The 21930-nt window shown below is 44.6% G+C and overlaps 1 pseudogene; it reads right to left on the minus strand.

Annotated features, from left to right (window-relative positions):
• Positions 1–874: 874 nt before the first annotated feature.
• On the minus strand, positions 875–7727 carry LOC136518953 (autophagy-related protein 18h-like; annotated as a pseudogene).
• Between the last annotated feature and the right edge of the window lie 14203 nt (positions 7728–21930).

The following is a 21930-nucleotide window of genomic DNA, read 5'->3' on the forward strand; positions in this document are numbered from 1 at the left end:
TTTTGGTTTTTCACCAGTGGTACCGGGTATTTTAAGGCTTAAATCTAATGTAACATCGCACAATAGTTCATATTTTATTGGTACTGGGTATTTTAAGGCTTAGATCTAATGTAAAATTGCACGATAGTTCATATTTTACTGGTACGGGGTATTTTAAGGCTTAGATCTAATGTAAAATTGCAAGCTTAAATCTAATGTAAAATTACACAGTAGTTCATACTCTCCTGTTCAAATAAATTAATTCCTAGAGTAAGTCAAATTTTTTAAAATTTGACTGAATTAATAGAAAAAAGCGTCGAGATCTGTGACACCAAATTAGTATATACTGAACCGTACATTATATTTTTATTATGATGTGCTCATTTGGTGGCATAAATGTTCGTATCCTTTTTATAAATTCAGTCAAATATAAAAAGTTTAACTCAACACAACCCTTGGAATTGAAATTTACTCAGAGATGGATGGAGGGAATATATTTTATATGTTTGTACTTTTTTTATAAATTCAGTCAAATATAAAAAGTTTAGCTAAAGACAACCTTGAAATTGAAATCTACTTAAGGACGGAGGGAGCATTTTTCAGGACGGAGGGAGCATTTTACATGAGGACGATTATACGTTTGATGTAATATTGCTCCCCAAGAGAATATATAAAACGCATACAATTACCTTCCATCAAATGCGACTGACCGACCGACCGTCAGGTAATAACATAGAAAGTGGTGACTATTCGTTTCAAAAAAAGGTCGTAAAAAAGAGGTGACCGGGACGGATACAGGTAAGCACCGAAGCATGTAGTGTCCACCAGATTAGGAACTTTGCTGGCTCCATCCAACTGCCACACTCTGACACAGGCGCCCAACACATGCAAATAAGCATAACATCGTGAGTGCAATTTTCTTTACTGAATGTTTATAAAGTTATCACATTAAACGTCACTAGAGTTTTTCCTTTTTCCCAATAAAACAGAAAGTATATGTACAAATAAACATGGAACATTCACAGACCCTGGCAGAGGCGGTCAACAAATATGGCTGCCAAGGTATGGGATTCAGAACCACCCAAATGTCCCAGAAGTATGGCACAAAACAAATGGGTCTTACAGTATATGTACAAACCAACACTAAGGAAGTGGTGTTGCGGCAGGCAATAGCGACTTCTCGACAACACCAACTCCTTCCAAATTTCAACGTGGAACCGCAGATTAGTTAATTGCCTGGAGGAATCTTGGCCTCACATTTTGAGAACTAGGCGCAAGGTTTACCTTGAAAAATATGTACCATGGCAGATGATCAATTCCGCACAGCTTTATTCAATGAAAGCCTACTAGAATTTCACCATCGTCTACATACTATTGCACACTGAATGTTTTGAGCACTTTTTTTTCCATTGTATCTCAATCTCAAGTAAGGCAGTATGGTAAGTTCAACCTGCAACATGATTAAGGGGCAGAAATCAGAAGATGAATATCAATAGACAGATGGAGACCTATAACTTAAAAGAATAGATGGCTAGAACCTTCTTCACTGAAGGCAAAAACTCCTCCAAGCAAGTCATCATTATCCCCGTCTTCCTCGGGCTTCTCTCTCTCGCAGTGGCTGCTGCTGCTGTCAGCATCAGTAACAGCTTCAGTTAACTCACGGCAGTCATCGAGTTCTGATATTTTACAATAGCCCTCTTGGAAATACTGGGTAAACTCCACTGAGCTGTGAGAATCAGACGCCTCCTGCTGTCCAGAATCGACAGTGGTGAGACACCCATTTGGTATGTCAGTGCTTGCAACATTGCTGAGCACAGAATTATTGGTTGTTTCAGGCTTGCATGATGTGTTACTAGCAGGAGACAGCATTCCGTCAACAGGTCCATCCAAGAGAGAATATCTGCCCAATGATCTGATAGATGCATTTGTTTCAGGTGGGGTGGATATATAGCCATTGCTCTCATTCTCTGCTTTGCCAGCCAAAATTGCAGCATTAGGAGATTCTATAGAATTGCACTTCCCCACTTGCTGAAGATTAACAGCTGAGCCAGGTCCAGAGACTATTTGCCTAGCTAGACCATTTGTGTTAGCTGTTTTCCTCGTATCTACAAAAGAGAGATTTTCCAATCAACAATGACGAATACATTGACATTGTATGCTTACCAGCGTAAAACCCAGACAAAGGAGCCACCGGCTTGGTTTCATATTCACCATTTCCTTTACGGAGTTATACTGTGCATCACGGATGTGGGATAAGGCATTCTGAAAGCCTCCATTTGCAATACTGCTTCCATTTGCAATATTCCTACATCATTGCATAATCCCACATGATACATTCAATATAATACAAAAAACGCAACACCAGGAATAAACTTCATTTCGTATAATAATCTAAGGTTCATTAGCTAAACCACTAAAGATAGCACATTCAAACTCCATTTGCAAAATCCTACAAGATGACAACTGTTTGCAAGTCAGATATACTGAAACTGAAACAAAGGATCCTGCAAGATGTAGAATTGCAGATAGGTCACAAAGGTAGGTAGGGTGAGGAAGTGAAAAGGCAATTATATAATAATGCTATAATACTCCCTCGTTCCAAATTACTAGACGTTTTAGCTTTTTAGATACATTGTTTTTACTATGTATCTAGAATAGTGTATATGTAAGTGCACACCAAAAGCTATGTATCTAGAAAAGCCAAAACGCCTTATAATTTGGAATGGAGGGAGTACTTTATTTTTAAGAAAAAATTCCCTGGATTTTGCCTTTTTTACGTTCCTGAGCTCTAGAAAAGATCACTGAAAATTGTTTCACTGCCTCATCTGAGTTTTGTAATATAAGTATTTAATAATATTTAATATCTGTTTTGTTGCACAAATTAATTCACAACTTGATTTCATTCAGAGTTGCATAAACATCCAGAAAACATCTATTTCATTATTGAGACTCTTTTTTGACTTCTTGCATTCATTTGCCACCAAAGAGCTCATTTCTGGAAAAAAAATATTTGCACTCCCTCCGTTCCAAATTATAAGTCGTTTTGGCTTTTCTAGAAACATAGCTTTTGCTATGAATCTAGACATAGCATATATCTAGGTGCATAGCAAAAGCTATGTACCTACTTATAATTTGGAATAGAGAGGGTAGTCCAGAAATGAAAGGTAGTCACTGCTTGCTAAGAATATATGCTCGTTCAGAAACACAAAGCATTTTCAAGGAGGATTACCTACAACGCTTTAACTTGAAAGAAATACCAATCAAGACTTAAGTCTTATCGTTTTCACGAAATATGCGAGAAATAAACATTTGCACCAGGTACCATCTAATTAATAAACTCGACAATTTCCAGGAAAATAAACTTACATATACACAACAGAAAATCAGGACCTCTCAGTTTTAACGAGGTTAAATCTCTACAATACTACAGTTATTGAAGTGTAAAACAATATGTTAAAATCAAACTAGCAAAACTCAGGTATAATCATTTATAACAAGCTACAGTTCGAGGTGTCGCAGATCACCATGTGCATTGATATTATTGATGTTGACATTACACACTGTTGTTCATAGGTATTGAGCAAGATATCACCTAATGCTATCTTTATTGAGCAAGATATCACCTAATGCTATCTTTTAATGTTGTAATGCTATCTTCAAATGTTGTGAACACACTGGAAATAAATAATTGATATCCTAGACTTAACAATGCATTGCAGAACTGATTAGTGAGAACTAATAGTGGCAATTAAGTGCATCATACCAGCTTTTGAGTCTTGGCATACAACAAAATAGCAAAAAAAAAAAAATACAGCTGAATTACAGGGGAAAAGGTAATTTTGAATGTTCTAAACGCATATCACAATTCACCATAAAATAACAAATTTAAAGAACACCTATGAAATTTCAATATTGACAAAAATAGGAAAAAAATATGTTAAAGAACAAAAAAATAATTTAACAACTGACCAAATATCAGATGTTTGCTGCTAATAACTCATCTATACAACATTAAGAATCCAAGAGTAGTAGTTTCATTGACATTACCTATCACTAGAATGTCGCTCAGAATAATGGAACTGCTTGAATACAAGGAGCAATTCCCTTCTCCTGATCTCAACCTCGTGAAGAGGTAACTTCTCAATCTCAATTTCTCCACCACCACTGCTAACTGATTCAACTGAGTCTGCAGCAGGATGGTCCATCACATAGAAGCAAATCTGCAAAAATATGATTGATTGTCACTCTCGATCTTTCATGATTTACCACATCGTTTAAATACATTGCAGCAAACCTTAGATTTCTGCCAGATGGGAATTCGCCATGAGTTTATCTGTACTTCTGCATTAGATAGATACCAGCTTGACCTTTCTCGGACTCTCATAATCTCTTTCCCAGAGATACCATCATTTGATGCAGTGGAATCCGAATGCTCGCTATCTTCACAGTCGGAAGCATCCATTGCCATCATACTGCTTCTTTGGTTATACAATGCAATGTTTGCAATGTTTTCATCTCTTTCTGGCCAGTTTGTCCTACGGCACACATCCCACCATTGAATTGGTTCAGCAGTAACATGCATCTCATCATCTTGGAGTTGCGAGTTAGAACCTGAACCAACTCTTGGGCTGCTACCAGAGGACTCAGAACCTGAAGAAGGTAGAAGTTCATGTTGAATAACATGACCAGATGGCGAATACACCAGTAGATGCTCTAAAGCATTAGCCTTAGACCGAACTGGCAAAGAACCCTGGTAGATGGAATTATGGAAAACAGCAGTTACTGCGCCAGATGGTACAGATAGTTTTCCACTTGCAGAAGCAGCCACATTGCTGACAGTATTTAGCCAACCAGAAGTGTTATTCTTTATCCTACTAACTACCGAATTTGTCACAGTTGAGGGAACTTGGTGAATCTGTTGGTCCATAAGAAAGGACGGCTTTGACCACCATGGCCTTGACTGACATGGGGCAAGAGGTGGCCCATCACTGTGAGAATTCTGTGGCTGCAGACTGGCATCACCACCAAATGGGGACAATGTAAAAATATGGCAGGTACCTCGAGATGAAACAATAGATATCCATTGGCTAAAATGACTAAACGAGATGTCTTGTATGACCTGCACGCAAATGCAAGGTAATTAACAAAATGAATAAAATCATAAAACATTCTGAGGAAGACTTTTCAATTGCTTAGTAAACATACAGCTGATGTCATGCCGCGATACAGTTTATAAAGATGAACATGAGATGCTGTCCAATCATAGCGTGTTGCCCCTGAGCCATTAGCAATGTAGGTTGGCATGATCCTGAAAACATTTATGTTATGGCCATGAACAGAGGTGGTCACCAAAAGTGTTCCACTAGGGTCGAAACAAAGAGCAGATATTGGACTTGTGTGAGCCCTAAACTGTGAGACAACAGCTTTGGAAGTGAAATCCTTGATGACTACCTGCAAGTGTCCAACGAACTTTCATTACTTCGCATAGAAAATTTTAACTTTCCATGCACTTAATTTGACAATGAACAAAAAAAACAAGGCTTAGTGAGGTTTTAACTAACCATTCCTGCATTGTCAGCTTCCAGTGGATGCACACTGGAAGGAATTTTACCGGATCTCCTGCCTGGGCTTGATGACAAAGGGGAGTTAGAACCATCTGGCAGAAGTTCCTGGCAGTACTTTGAAAATGTTTTATATCCCATGTCAATAATACCAGAAGCTAGTTGCTTGCTAGACTCCATTGCATATCTAGCAACTAAACTTCCACTGCTAGGAGAAGTAGATGGGCTCACTCCTGGCGAAGGTGTGAGGTTCTGTGGACTTAGACGGCCTGTGTTTGACAATAAAGGAGTATTTGTGGCATAGGCTAACCATCTGGGGCCAACAGCCATCGGCCCATACCCAATATTTACCCCAGGTGCACCTTGCAAAGGATATGACAAGACACTGAGCTTGTTCTCAAGAGTAACAGCGTCGAAGCAGTAGATCTGAAATGTAGTAAAATAAGTATTTTAAAGTTCTATCTAAGAACATCATTTTTGTCAACTCCAGTTTGCAGTACAAAATATAAATAAATGTGCAAAGAGAAACTTACTTGTGCTGCAAGTGCTACAGCAACAATCCTTGGACTGCAGCGAACTAAATATACAGCAGACCGGAATCGTAGAACGTGTACATAGGTGTGAGACTTCAAAGAGTAGAAACGGACAACCGTAGGGGTAGAAATGCAATTTCCAGCTTGAGGCTCACTGTTTGTGTCTCTGATAAGAGCACTTAAGCGACCACCTTGAACCACACCCAGGCCGTTTGTCTCATCACCAGCAACAACTAGAAGCATGGGATGTGACGCTCTGAATCCTTCAATGCCTTCAGAGCTGACTGGAGTGGGTTGCATTTGTAAAAACGTAACTGGGCCATCACGTTTTGATACCAATTCGCAAACATTTGCGGCATCCTCAACATCGAGCACTTGAAACCCATTTGAATAACCAACGAGCAGGACATGCTTGAATGATGATGGATGAAGCTCTAGTTTATCGAATCCAGCCCACAACACCTGTTTATAGATGGGTCATCAAGATTGAATTCTTGTATAAATTAGCAGAAACATACAGTGGCAAACATTTTTCCAATCAAAATTGTTAATAGTGAAACTGAATCGAGCCAAGCATTAACTAAACTTGGAGAAACAGACATTTTGTTATCGAGGCAAAATTTAAGAACACCGAAGAAAAATCCAAAGCAAAAAGCTGTTGCCAACAATAACAAGGCACCCATTAGCCATGTGCAATATGAGCACAGAAGAATTCTACTGAACTACTACAAAAATGACTCTGATGTTCACCTAAACAGCCATTTAGCCCAACAACAACAAACAGCCATTTAGCCCATTTAAACAATATTTAGATGCCACACAGTGGCTAGTCGTCACCATTTAATCAGACACTTATCCTGTTTAAATGGTCATTTAGACCATTTAAACTGTCATTTAGCTCAAATAAACAGCTAAAACATAGGTGACCAACTCCTTATTGTTTAGCGTTCACCCAAACGCTCTCTCCGACCTTTTCACTTCGGAGAAACTGTACATTCCAGTATTTTACTACCTTCCAACTAGTTAAACTGAATTCATGGTCAACTCACTTAAACCTCCATTAATTGCCACTGGAATTTCGAAACTACAAGAACATAAGCTCTACCTCGCCGGATTACTCCCACCCTCCTACTGCAAAATGACATTATTGAGTACACGATTGCAAGGGTAAACAATCCACATATTCTAGTATTTTCTAACCTTTCCTATACAGCTGTAACATGGCTAATGGTCAACTCACTTGAAGGGCGAGTAATTGCTACTGGAACAAAGGACGTGCGTGCAGGCACTACTCAAACCTACTACTGCAGAATGCTACTATAATTGAGTATACAAAAAATTGCAAGCACAGCACTAAAGTTAGCAAACCCCAGCGCCCACAGTCATCTGCCCTAGCAGCGTAAAAAAAAAGGAAAAAAAAACAAAAAATATTTGAAGAAGTGGAGGCGGGGACGGGGCACTGGACCTGGTCCTTCTCGTCCTCGGCCTGGGAGGAGATGGAGGCGGCGACGGAGGCGCCGGCCGAGCGAACGGTGGACGCCACGGAGCCGGCGTTGGAGGTCACCGTCTTGAGGCAGGACGATATGATCCGCAGCGAGCTCGGCAGCAGCCCATTCCTTCCCCCCTTCCCCCGCTTCATCCCTCCTCCCCGCCGCTCCCTCCCCTCCTCCCCCTGCCCCTGCCCCAGCCCGGAGACCAGCACAAGCACCCGCTCCGGCTCCAACTTCCCCGCCGCCGCCACCGCTCCTACAACCCCCTCCCAGCGACCCCGCCGCTGCCCATCCACGATCGCCGCCTCCGGCGCCGGCGAAACCCAATACCATCCGAGTGCCGCCCCCCGCTCCCGCCGCCGCCGCCGCGATCCACGGACTCAGCTTGCCAACATATCCCTCCTCCTCCTCCCCTCGCGCACCTCGCCCTCGGCCTCGCCGCTCGTCGTCCCCGGCCTTCCCCTCCGACGCCGACCAGAACCGAAACCAACAACTCCCTGGCTTCACCCTTTTCCCTTCTCTCTCTCTCTCCTCGCTGTTGCTTTCGTGTGCCTATCTCCCTCCCTCCCCCTTAAATAATCCCAAGAAATCCCACCCGGTTTGCCTCTCCCCACCCGGCTCCGCGTCCCCGGAACGAAGTCTCTGCCATACTGGGCCCACTGCCTATCCGCCAGTGCACGAGGCTTTCCTCGGGTGCCCGTGGCGAGGGCAACGGGGAGGGGAGCTTGCACGCAAGGGGAATACGTGGGGATAGATCCCTTGCCAAGAGGGCTTCCTCCGCCGCTGCGACCTACGCTACGCTGTTTATCCGCTCGTTCCTTGCAAAACCGAGATTCGGAGAGGGGGTTTTTGCTTGATTTGCACACACCCTGACACCCGGTGAAGTTCGGCGCCCTCTCGGCCCGGGCTTGCCTTCGAAGCTCCGCACGGCTGCCGAGAAAACTGCGCAGCGCACGGACTCGCCGCGCCAAAGACGCGCTATTTTCTGTCCTCGGGCCCTCGGGGGATACAGTACGGGAGGCTGTTTTGCGTTTGATCTGGGTACCGGGGCAATGGGAGCTGCCGAGCTGGGATTTGGGACTTGGGAGGCACCAGGATCTGGGCTTGGGACGACGCACGACGGGATGGCGTGCCGGGCGCGGACTTGCTTGAGCTTTGTATACTTGGATTCAGATTCGTTGCGTTGGTGAGGTTCGGTTGCAACGACCGGGGGGGCAAGGAGAATAACTTGTGCAAAGTGAACCCAGAAAATGATTAGGGCTACCGGCTACGAAATTGTTTAGATGCGATTGGCCCAGCTTGTATAGTAGATCTGAGTGTTTCTCTATCTTATCTGCATCCGTGGACTTTTTCTCACAAAACTTCAATGTAGACCAAATTCTAGGACAAAGCGAGTTCCTCGAAGTCTTTAGTAGCCATAGTTGTAACACCCTAAAATTTGGCCTAGTTTTAAAAACCACTAAAAATTTAAACTTTTCAAATTTTACATAGAAAATAATATATATAACCAACCTAAACAATTTTTACAAATAAAACCACATAGGAACATAAAACCTTAGGTGTGCAACTTTGTTTGTGAATGCTTGTTTGGCTTGTTGAATTTATCGTGGCACGCTTTTACACACCCATGCATTCAAATTTGAATTTAAAATCATTCAAACATATACATATAAGAGATACAAAATAGAAAAGGAAATTAGAAAATAGGAAAAGCCACTTGGGCTCGTTCCCTCCCCTCCCTCCTTTTCGGCTCGAAGCCGTAGCCCGGCCCTTCCTCTCCCCGCTCCTCTCTCCCACGCGCGAGCTGGCCCAGCAAGCCACTGCCCAGCTCGGCCCGGCCTCGCCCGCTCTCCCCTTCTCTCCCACCGACGCCCTAGGACCACCTGTCAGCTTCGTTGTCCACCTCGAGCCGCCAAGCCGTACGCGGCCCTGCCGCGTCTTCAACGCTCGCCAGTGCCACCCCGGTGCCAGCGAAGGTTAGCAGAGGCACGGCGACATCGGGACCCCACGACGCCCCTCTCTTCTCCTCTCCTCCCCCTTCCCCCGCACCCTGAACGCGTCAACGACAACGCCATGGTTGCCGTCGTGCAGAGCCACCAGAGTAGCCGCCAAGGCAACTCCGGCGTGCGCATGAGCAAGCGCCAGCCATGGCGATGTGACCAAATGAGGTCAACGGCGTGGCCACATGATGGATAAGGACGGCCGCGCGAAATATCTCGCCACCGGGACACCAGCATAGCCGGCCTATAAATAGGCCCAGCTGACAATGCTCTCGCCTCGCCCTCTCCACCATTAGCTCCGCCGCGGCCGGGAACACCCCATCTCCCCCTCTTCTTCCTCCTTCCCTCTCTGTTTTCATTATTCCCCTTTTCGAGAGTTCATCGGCGCCATTAGCGCTGCCTACTCCTTCCTTCCTCTCCGCTGCGTCTCTGGCCGATTGGAGCGACCGGTGAGTCTCTGAGCCCTCCTCTTTTCTTTTGCATTAGGTATTAGGTAGTGTAGGCCTCTGTGTAGCGCTGCCCGCGTGAGCCTGCTCCGCCGAGCCGCCATGGCCGTCAGCCATCGTCAGCGAAGCCACCATGGTGCACCCCTGTCACCCCCACTCCACTCCCATCTCATCCCTTTTCACGTACACGTAGATACATAGTTAGGATAGGGCCACTAGGGTCGAGTTTAGAGCACGGCGCCGCCGTAACCACCCCGCGCGAGCCACCACCACCGCCACAGGCACCCTGCTGCCGATGGCGACCCCACCACCGGTCGCGGCTTGCCCCAGCGGAACCCCGTCCACCCCTCAACCACCTCTCCTGAGGGCCAACGCCGCTGGTGTAAGCCGCTTCAGCGAGCCCTGCTCCCCCTCCCCTATTTCGTCACCGACACGGTCACCGCCGACCATCGTCGTCCTCCCTCTTCCCCTCTTCGTTGTCGACGCCAGGTGGGACCGAAAGGGAACGGCGTCACCAGTCCCCCTCCGTCCCCGTCCGTCTTCTCCCTCTTCGTCCTTCTCTCACTAACACACGGGCCCATGGCCTTAACGTCGACGCCACCATCACTGTTGATGCCAGCACGGGACCCACCTGTCACACACACACATCACACACACAACGCGGGGTACGCTTAAGAAAATGCTGAGTACACCTGGCTAGTGTACACAGAGTGTTATAAATACATTTTTCTAGCTTAGAAAAATTTCTAGAAAATTTGTAAATAAACTAGATAAAATAAGGAAATTAATTATATAGTTTGCACTCATTTTTATGCACTAGAAAATACATATAAAATTCCACCTAGATTAATTAGTTATAGGATAAACTTCTACAATTCATAACTTTTAAACCATGACTCTGATTTGCATGAAACCACTTCTAAAAATCATCTAAAATCAAACCCTATCATATGCACTTAGTGCCACCATATAGTTCTATGTTTGCTTGGGTCCCTTTTCTTTTGCGGATAGCGGTAGTCTTATGCGACCGATACGTCCGATAGACGACAATAATCATCAGGAGGAGGACGACCCGAATTACGTTGACGTGCCGGAAGGTGACGACAACGAAGGCAAGTCCTAGCTCCCCTCCCTACCATCTTGCTTTAAAAAACCCTAAAATGCTAAAACTTGACTATGAGACTATCACCCTAGAAAATGAGCTCGGTTGATGTGATATAGTTAAGATAAATGGTTATCTTGTTATTCTATGAGCTTCACATCACGATTAGAATTAGGGATAATAATTGAACTTAAAATTTGTTAAACCTGAACTAAACCCCGACATGGGGCGAGTGGTGGTAAACTATGGAGGTAGTTTATCATGGAAGGAATGCCTGGATAGGGTTCCTGTGGGAGATACTCGCCTCGGTTACATATGGATCGGTTCGTAGTCCCTCTCGCCTAGTGAGTCTTTTCGTACAGCCACATGTCTATATGGGTAGGCTTAATCCCACACCCCGTTGGATAGAAGTATAGTTTCTACTAGGAGGCCGGTGTAGGCAACGAAAGATCAGGAGCCGGCACGGGGGATAGGTTTTCTTTCGTGTCTGGTTGGCACGGATGCTATGTGATCTTCCACGTTAAGCATTAGGTTTTTAGGCCATGTTCGAGCCATGTTTTTCTTTTGTGATGATTTGGTATCATCATGTTTGGCGAGATTTGGTATCTTTGCGGTTTTGTGTTCTAACCTCTGTGAAATCGTGGTAGAGATTATATAGAAATCTAGGTTAGCTTTTCTAGCGGGTACGAGATCTCGTTAGGTCCATTTTGTCCATTGATCATGGATGAGGTTGCACCTATCATGTGGGGAAATTTGTACACCTATGCAGAGTTTTATTAAATCTATTCGAATAGCCACATCCTTAGAATGGGCAAATGCTAGGATATGATACTATGATTAGCTTTACTTTTATGTGCAATGAAACTGGTAATTAATTGATGATTAACCGGGGAACTAGTGGGAATGGTAATACTCCGCTAGGACTCACCCTTAAATTATAAGCACCACTACACTTCTATTTCCACCCATGGTTGGAACTTGCTGAGTACGTATGTACTCACCTGTTGTCAACTCACAGACCTCAGCACAGAAGAAGACTATGACTTCGAAGATGAAGCGTACCGTGAGGAATAGGATTCTCATTAGGAGATTCGATCTTAGGAATGTGACATCGAGGCTAGGGTTTCGTCCATGCTCTAGTTGCCTGTGGAATAGGGTGCTATTTCGCTGTATAATAATCCTACTTTAGAGACCACCAATAATGTCGTTTCACGGCCATAGCTTTCCGCCAACTCTATAGCCTATGACAATGCCCTTCGGGCCACTGTTGTAGATCTTATTTTAGATATCAATAAAGCTCGAAACCTTTTATAATATATCTATGTACCATCCTTGTGATTAGTGCATATTTGTGCATGATCCTGGCGTAAATACGGAAGCACTGAGGATGCTCAAATTGAGGGGCCGACAATAGTCCTACACGGACAACCATGGGTTAATTAATTTACCCTATGGTAAATTAAAATCAACACGGTAACGTTGTAATACTTAATGCAATATTTAAAATTTATATCTCATCATAGTTTTGGAGTATTGTTGGTAATCACAAAATTATCATAAGTTTTTATATACACAAAGTAGATAATCCCTACGTCAAAGACAAAGAGTAGATCTTAGCGGTGGGCAAAGGATTTGTTGCCTAAGCAGGGCAGGATAATTCAAAAATGAATTAAACACAGCCAGTGCCTACGTCTCTACCATCTTGGGTAATATCAAAATGAATGATGAAAATAATAGTAATCATCACTAAGATATATACCATCTTCTAGTATCCAAAACCATTATTTTGGGTAAAACACGGTGTAGGTAATCAAGTTTTAGAGAAACATGATGCAAACCTCTCGGTAATAGGTGATTTCATCATAGGTATAGGCACAGTCTCTAGGCAGGTTAATTCAAAATGATTTAGCAGCCAATGCCTTAGTCTTTTATTACCTTGTGTTAATTAACCAAAACAATCAAGATATATTATACATTAATCCTATAGTAATTAATAGCATTTTAAATTCTGAAGATAACATTGTTAAATTGCATTTGAATAAAACTTGCTAATTTAACATGTATGTGGTGCAAATATGGGGTTCAGGAAATTGGGGCCACCAATATACCACACAATCTATAATAAAATCACAAGTGTATTGTATTGTATTTTGACAAACACATATGTACACTAGCATAAAACAATGGGTACTGAACATCCAATAATTATACATAATGCTGATGTAACTGTCGAGATTAAAATCTAGCTAAAGCACAAGCTAAATTAATTATACTGTTGTTAAAACAAGAATTAACAAAGAAGTTTATTTCTGCCAGGCCAAACGAGGAAATTTTTACCCATGGCGACCAGCACGGGGCTCAACAACCACATGCAGGTAGGCTAACTTGGCTAGCAAGCTCAACCTGGGCATGGGCTTTCAATTCACCCCATGTGGGTGTCGTAGTCGCTACGTATAAAGGGTGGCTGTTAGTGTTTTAGAACCCTAACCGCCCAGTTGAAAGGTCCTTGTTTTATTTTGGTAATTGAGTGATAACCTAGGTGGGCTAATATGTGTTTATGAGAGATACACAGGAGATTAGTCCACAGGTGAACATGTAATGAAGGAGCTCATTGCATATGAGATATGACATGGAGTCATATGACTAAGGTGGAGAAGATCAAGACAAGACTTGGCTTAATGGATCGGTTGCAAGCATGAAGGATAAGTTGGAGGCTTTGGAGCGATGGACCGTGTGGCGGTGAAGCTTGAGCAAGACTTGGCACCGATGGACGAAGGCAACGGTGAAGAGCAAGTGAGGTCAAGATCAATGAACCAATAAGGTCACGTGAAGATATGAAGTGGATCATATCATTTATTGATCAAGGTTGGTGCATGTGTTGCATCAATATTGGAGGAGATGGAATGGAATGCGCAAGACAAAGGTATAACTAATAGGGCATTTCATTTCACCGGTCATAGGTGTGTAGAGAAGTTTATGACCGGATTTAGGATAGATGGTTGTACTATCAAGAGGGGCAAACTTGTTTGCATATCGGTCATCTAGTGCCACTCGAGTGATCTAACTTTGCATCATTGCTAGGATCGAGTGGCGTGGTGAATTGAGTGACTAATCCTTTGAAAAATATTTTTGAAAAGCTAACACACATGCACAAGATGGTGGACACTTGGTGGTGTTAGCACATTTGCAAAGGAGAAGGTGTTAGAGTTGATTTGGATCAATTCGGAGTTAAAAAGGAAAAGAAAAGGACAAGGTTTTGGTTGTCCGGGGGTCGAAAGTTGCAACCTTGTAGCCAACTTGCAGCCATTGTAGAGGGTGGCACCGCCCTTTTCGGTGTGCACCGGATAGGGCACCATCACCCCAGGGCTGTGCCCAAAAACAGCAGCAGCAGTCTTTCGTATTTTAGGCATAACTCTTAGCTCCGAACTCCGATTTCGATGATCTAGGACTTTTTGGAAAGCTAATGAGTAGCTCTATAAGCCTGAAGTGGTGCAATTTAATTTGGAGCAAGTTAAGGTCACCGGACTATCCAATGACCGTGGCGGTGTGGCACCACCACTTTTTTCCAGAGAGGGGGGAAACTCATCGGGGGGCACTACCACCCCTAGGACGGTGCACCGCCCCCCTATGTCCAGTGCTAGGGTCCCAATGGATAGTTTGAAATAGCCATTGCAATTCGACTGTTGGGCACCGCCAGCCCATGTCCTGGTGCCCACGTAGAAATGTGTTCCAAGGCTCCAACGACTCTATTTGGCTTGAGGGCTATAAATAGAGGTGGAGCTAGGGCTTGGCTGAGGGTGAGCACCTTGGGATGTGTTTCCCTTGTGTGTGCTTGGTTTGAGAAGCCTCTAACTATGGTAGAACCACCTAATCTAATGCCTTCTAGAAGTACTCGTCTTTCATTAGACACTAAGTACTCAAGGGAGGGCACCAAATTACACGGTTCCGTCGAGCACACCCCAAGGGAGAATCCAAAAATTCACATTTTTTCATCAGAATCACAAATGAGAGAATAAAGCTTACATCATTATTAACCATTTCTTACATTGCTTTCCATGCAACATCATATTATAATATTCATTGTTTATAATAGAGGAATATGATCATGTTATGAGAGTTATGAACAATTTAATTTAGTAGCGGAATATAAACATGTGAACAGAGTTATAGCGGAATAAATATCTATTCATGACATGATGAAGCATTGATATATAAACTATGACAGCAGATTATAAAACTTTCATTTATAAAAACATTTAGTGAGAGTTATAAATAAAACTATGATCACAGCGTAAAGGAACCCTCTCTGAGCCCACCAGGAGGAATCCACATACAAGGGTCAGCTCTAGCATCCACCTGTCACCTGTAATAGGGGAAAATAAAACCCTAAGTACTCAATTATACTCAACAAGACTTACCTGATAGGAGAACAGAAAAGACTATAAGAATATGCAAGGCTATCTGGCTTGTGGGTTTATTGCATCTGCAAGAAGCATTACTAAGCATGCGTCCTTATATTCGATTTTATTAGCAGTCATCATTAGTTCATTAACTAACCATTCTATGCAAGCCCTTACTTGCAAATAATGAGTCTAGCATTTATGCAAAGTGAATACAGTAAAAATTTATATTTGTGTTCAAGTCCTTTTCTACCTCAAAACAGAGCATCGAGCCGGGGAGGTACTCTGCCGGCCGATGGGGCGGCTCGGCGACAGCGGTGATGTCGCAGGGTGGCATGGGGAGGTGCACAGACCACGACCAGACTCGGGCCTGGCCGTGGCATGGATCGAGGCGGGGCTCGGCACGACGGCCACACACGCTTGCGGTAGAGGAGGCGGCGATGGCATCCATGGCGCATTAGGGGTGGCTATGCAGCGGACCCGACCGACATGTGGTCGTCGATGACACGGCCCGAGGCGACCCACGGCATGGTGGCCACACACGCGCGCGTGCGACCATGGGACGGTGGCGGTGGAGGTGAAGTGGCTCAGCGGTGGGGGGTTGCAGGGCGCGGCATAGAGGTAGGGTAGTGGCATAGGGCAGCGCATGGCTTGGGTGCGCTGCGCGTATTGTGGCCAGCGACGGTCGATGGAGAGGCGCGCGAGGAGCGGCAAAGTCAGCTGCGGCTACGAAGGTGAGCAGCTGCGGCTGGCCAGTAGCTAGGCGGTGCGCCCAACGTGGACGATGGTGGAGGAGACACCATGGAGCAGCAGGTCCGGTGCGGGACTGAGGGGCTTGAGTGCGCATGCGAGGAGCCGAGCGATGGTGCAGCAAGCGCGATTAGAAGCGATGTGGTGCTGTGGCTGTCTCGACCGTAGGCACGAATGATCGCGGCCTGGCCAGGCACTCAGCACGCGCAAAGGGCTAGTGATGGCGGGCGTGGCCACTGCAGTGTGCGACGTGCTGGGCAAGGGCATGGATACCAAGGTGCCGAGCGCAGTGGTAGGTGAGGAAAAGAAAAAGGTCCTACTAACACTAGATGGCTCGGTGGTGCTGTAAAGCACATGCTCGACTAATGCTCACATTAAAACTTTGGACACGACACAAGCGAGGGAGAGAAGGATAGTGGCGTAGGCAAACAGCTATGCCGGGGTGCAGAGCATGTGTGGGCATCAACATTGGCAGTGCATGCAGGGGCACAGGTGGGCCAGGCACTGTGGGCAGCGTGAAAAGTGGCAGCGGCCTGATTGTAGCTAGACGTGGCCAAGGCGAGAGTGCTCTGCTAGTTAAGTCGAGGCCGAGTACACACGAGAAAACGACGAGGCACCACCGTCCCTCAAACTAGTGCAAAGACGAGATGACTCGAACCTAGCGGGACGTAAAGGCAGCCAGCTCGGCAAATCATCCACTAAAGCGCTCTCAAACAAGGACATGAGGGAACATGCGCACATGGCGCCTACTACGCTCATCCAGTGTGGCACCAAATAGAGCAGACGAGTAAGAGAGCAGTACATGACAATACCAGCAGGGGGTGGGAGAGCAAGCAGCCGACAAGAGCAGTAAGCTCGGTCCTATCTCATAATGCGCGCATCATACCGGCGAGGTAGGCAAGATGAGGGAAAAATGTGATTACATTTCGTAAATCAAAAAATACACGAAAGATTACACGACTTCAAATACTAAACCGCATGGGGATTAGGGATACCTTGCTAAGAGCAACCTAAAACAACTAAGACTTAATCCAGAAGGGGAGATAGACGAGGACAATGGAGAAACAACAAGATAATGATTATCCAAAACATGGTGTATGACCAATAGATCCAGAAACAGGAGACTAAGAAGTCAAACATCATGAACCCTAAGACCAAATTAACCAATGGTAGACTTAAAATTCTTTGAAAACTAGACCCTTCTTCTTCTTAGATTACACCATCACCTCAGACTGACGAACCTAGCTCCACAACGGCGACTGGATCTCATAGCTCTGCTTTGGATTTGAGGGGATGAGAATGGAGAAGAAGAGCAAGAACCAAGGGTATCTTATAGTGGCGAACGGAGGTGGGGGGCAACACATTGGAAGTAGAGGTGGCATGAATGCGATACACAGATGAGTCATGCTATGGGGATAAACTCAGTTGTGGTGCGCTTCCTACGCGAGCGACAGAGAGGATAAGGAGAGGAGAGGAGAGGGTTCGCTCGACGAGGCACGCGTGCAAGCGGCCATGTCCCCAAAAGAAGAAAGAAGGGAGGGGAAAAGGGGGGTCCGGTACAGGGACGAAGCATGGGGGTCAAGAGCTGACTGGATGCCAGGGAAAAGAGAAACACATAGTGCGCGAAGATGGTGAGTGCGGCATGATGCCGCGGCCACACAAAAATAGGGTGCTAATGAGCCCGACACAGACGATGTCCGTAGGGCACATAGCGAAATAACGTAGCATGCGTAGTGCGGTCAACTAAACACAGGGCTTGGGACATGACAGCCACTCAGGCTTTTCCAACCACTACCTACTACCCGAGGCTAACTTTTCTTGCTACTCTTCTTTTCTTCCCCTCCTTGGCCACATCCGTCTTTCATATAGACTAAGACCATATCCTATGTTCTTCCTTCAAAATCACGTTCTCTTGCTTACCTTGAGAGAACACTATTTCATCAACCCACTGTGGATTTCCCGGTTGAACACCCGAATATTTTCAAGGAGAATATTTTGTAGCAAAAGCGGTACGGCGGTGTAACTTGGTAAAGGTACTTGGTCAATAACCTTGATACCAACGCAGTGCTGAGCAGCGCACCATGTGGTAGCTGTTCCATAGGGCCCTCGGTTTCATCGTGGCATCATAAGCTATTAACCAGACAACTACTACCAATTTACACGCCATGAAGGCGGTGCGGTCATAGACCATAGAATAAGAGGAGTATTGCAAGGGAAGATTCAAGCAACAAGGGTTCCCTTCACAACAAGGGACAAGGAATTCAAATCTAATGACAGATTTGATTTAAGGAGATTTAAGTGTTCTACTGGGACATCCACAATTAGTCGATACATGGTCCTATGTTATCCAATCACGGCTGGTTTGCTGGCATCCGAATGGTAATTTCTCTTGTAACCCACTTAACATCATCTTCAAAGACTCTAAGCACATCTCACGAAACTTAAGGGTAGATGGACGTAATAAACACAGTAAAAATAAACAAATGCACATTCCAACGGTTTAATACGGGTACATCATATAGGCATTCACTGTCCCATTCTCAACACATCATTCACCTTCCCTACGGTGGATGATCTCAACAACTACGAATGAAAAACAACGGCAAGAGTACAATACCGGAGGACAGGGATGAAAAGCACTACTACTACGGTATATCTCCCTAAGGCAACTAATCTACTCTAGACCACGCATCTTCATTATTGGCTTGGCAGATTCTTCTACCACCCTAGCTATAGATCTGCCTCCTCTCTTGGTAGTGGTTGAGTAAGAGGAATCAAAGGTTCTACTTCTGACACTTTCGAGGGTGGAGGTGCTGGCGGTACTACAACATCGGTTCTCTTTCTTTCTGGTGGGTGGATAGGGACTCCCTCCAAGATTGAGGAATCCTACCTTTCAACAGCCAGCGTCCTCCACATAGGCCCTGGTGACAAGGTAGGCCTCACCCAGCTGATGGACATGGCGATCTTTAGCCTCCTTTAAGGCTTTCGATATGGCAGTCTCCTGGCTCTCAGCAGCTGCCGCACTGGCATGCGCTTCGGCGAGCTGCAGCTAGAGCATCTTAGTGAAGATCTCAGCTTCCTTGACATGCTGGAGGCACTTCCTCAGCTCCGAGGCTTGCCAGTCATACTGCTCATCTAGAGCAAGCAGATACGGGGTAAAATGCACCATGGTAGGGTTATCTTCTTACGCATCCCGCCCTTGCAAAGCCTCCATGCGAGCCCTCCATGCCCATTAATTCTTTTCCAAAGGTGGAAAGAACCTCATGGGGGTACGAGCAATGAGCTCTTCATAGATCTAGCAAAGGTACCACAAGGTTTTGTAGGCCACAACCTGGTAGGTGTTGATGAAGCAAAACCTAGTTGTGATCACATTCCAGACTTCAGTGAGGTCAGAGAACTCTTCACTCTTCCCAATATAGACGGTAACCTCACACCACTCAGTGCCATACTTCTCATACTCACGGCTCTCATACTCGGAACGATCTTTGACTCTGAGCTTTTGCAGGGTGGCATGCACGATTCTGGGAAAACTCTCAATGTTCAGACAGTAACTACTAACCTAGGCTCCTGCCATTCCTAGCGGTGGTGGTGAGGAAGGACTGAGCAAAAAGCTTGCTCAAAAGGAAAAACTAGAACAGCTAAAGTGCACCGAGTGGTAGTACCAATGGCTAAGCCTAGCTCTACTTATAAAGGCGAAGCAGTTCAGTGGTCCTAGAGTAGTCCACCATGGTTCCTGCGTGGGATTACTATGAATGAATCAACCAAATCTTTCGTGCGTTCGAGGCGAGCGATGTCCGAGGCCATTACTGACTAGTATGTCTATAGGGCAAGGGTCTGACAAGAGCATAGAAAAAGGGTACGAGGAGATGTGGGTCATGACCGGCGTAAACCATAAGCGAACGCAGAGCACGAAACCATAGTGCAGAAATAACTCTGGAACAAGGACAGTTTAGTCGTGCACAATACGACACGCATGACACCTTATGAATGGCGTATCTACAAGCAATACGGGCACTACAATACACAAATAGGATATGCATGAATGCACGTCCTATATGTCCTTCCACCGTTGCCAACATATAGGGCAACCGTTCTTAGATTTTTGGCACATCGTTTTCTCCCTATAGCTAGTCGATACTATCGAAATATGCTCGGGGTTAGTGTATCTAGAGAAAAATTGATTAAGTCCACCTAAGTCAGTAGAGTGCCATCTATCCTAGATACATAACCATAGTAATAGGGCTACTTATATAACTTCATAATAAAAACGTCCTATTCTTTAAAGAATTTGTTGTCAAATTTTATTTTAGAAAATATTTTCGAAGCTTTATTTCCTCATTTATGCTCTAATACCACCGGTGGTAGAACCACCTAATCTAATGCCTTTCAGGAGTACTCATTTTCTATTAGACACTAAGTACTCAAGGGAGGGCACCAAATTACACAGTTCCATCGAGCACACCCTAAGGGAGAACCTAAAAATCTACATTTTTCCATCAGGATCACAAATGAGAGAATAAAGCTTACATCATTATTAACCATTTCTTATATCGCTTTCCATGCAACATCATATTATAATATTCATTGTTTACAATAGAGGAATATGATCATGTTATCAGAATTATGAACAATTTAATTTAACAGCGGAATATAAACATGTCAACAGAGTTACAACGGAATAAATATCTATTCATGACATGATGAAGCATTGATATATAAACTATGACAGTAGATTATAAAACTTTTATTTATAAAAACATTTAGTGAGAGTTATAAATAAAACTATAATCGCAGCGTAAAGGAATTCTCTCTAAGCCCACCAGGAGGAATCCACACACAAGGGTCAGCTCTAGCATCCACCTATCACCTACAACAGAGAGAAATAAAACCCTGAGTACTCAATTGTACTTAGCAAGACTTACCCGACAGGAGAACAAAAAAGACTATCTGGCTTGTGGGTTTATTGCATCTACATGAAGCATTACTAAGCGTGCGTCCTTATATTTGATTTTATTAGCAGTCATCATTAGATCATTAACTAACCATTCTATGTAAGCACATGTGCTACTTTCAAGCAGGTGGTAAGCAATTAGAATTATTTTTCCATCTTTCATCTTCTAATTCTTACTACGTTGCTAGACTGTAGACAAGTCGTACCGACACGGTGGTGATTCATGAATCAATGAGCCTAGCTCAGTACCCCAAAACACACGCCCTGCTTGTACCCTAGGCATAAGCAGGACCAACCCACTACCTTCCTATCACAGGGTATAGGTCCCTGTCTAAACTGGGACTCCAACCCCTCGCCCTAAGTCTTGGACTCAGTGCGGTGCAAGGACCTCCACCCAAAAACCACCCTAACAGTCAGTCTAGAAAGAGCCAAAAGCCATGATAAGAGAGTAATAAGTCTTCCCTGCGCCCATATCCAAGTATGTGCTCGGGATAATAAGTCTGTGCCTGCCTAGAGCCCAATGCAACGGCCAGTCCTTAACCGACACAGACAGGGAAAACAATGTAACCAAGCTATGTCCCGTTGGTCGTAGAACACAACCTCTTACACCCATCAATACCCAAACCATATCTCTATCCCGGTCTCTATTTTCCTTTCCACCATTTTATATATTCTAAGTGATAATAATACAGTAATATATTTCCTATCTCTCGCGAGT

The sequence above is a fragment of the Miscanthus floridulus genome, chromosome 17, assembly GCF_019320115.1.
Source record: "Miscanthus floridulus cultivar M001 chromosome 17, ASM1932011v1, whole genome shotgun sequence".
NCBI lineage: Eukaryota > Viridiplantae > Streptophyta > Magnoliopsida > Poales > Poaceae > Miscanthus > Miscanthus floridulus.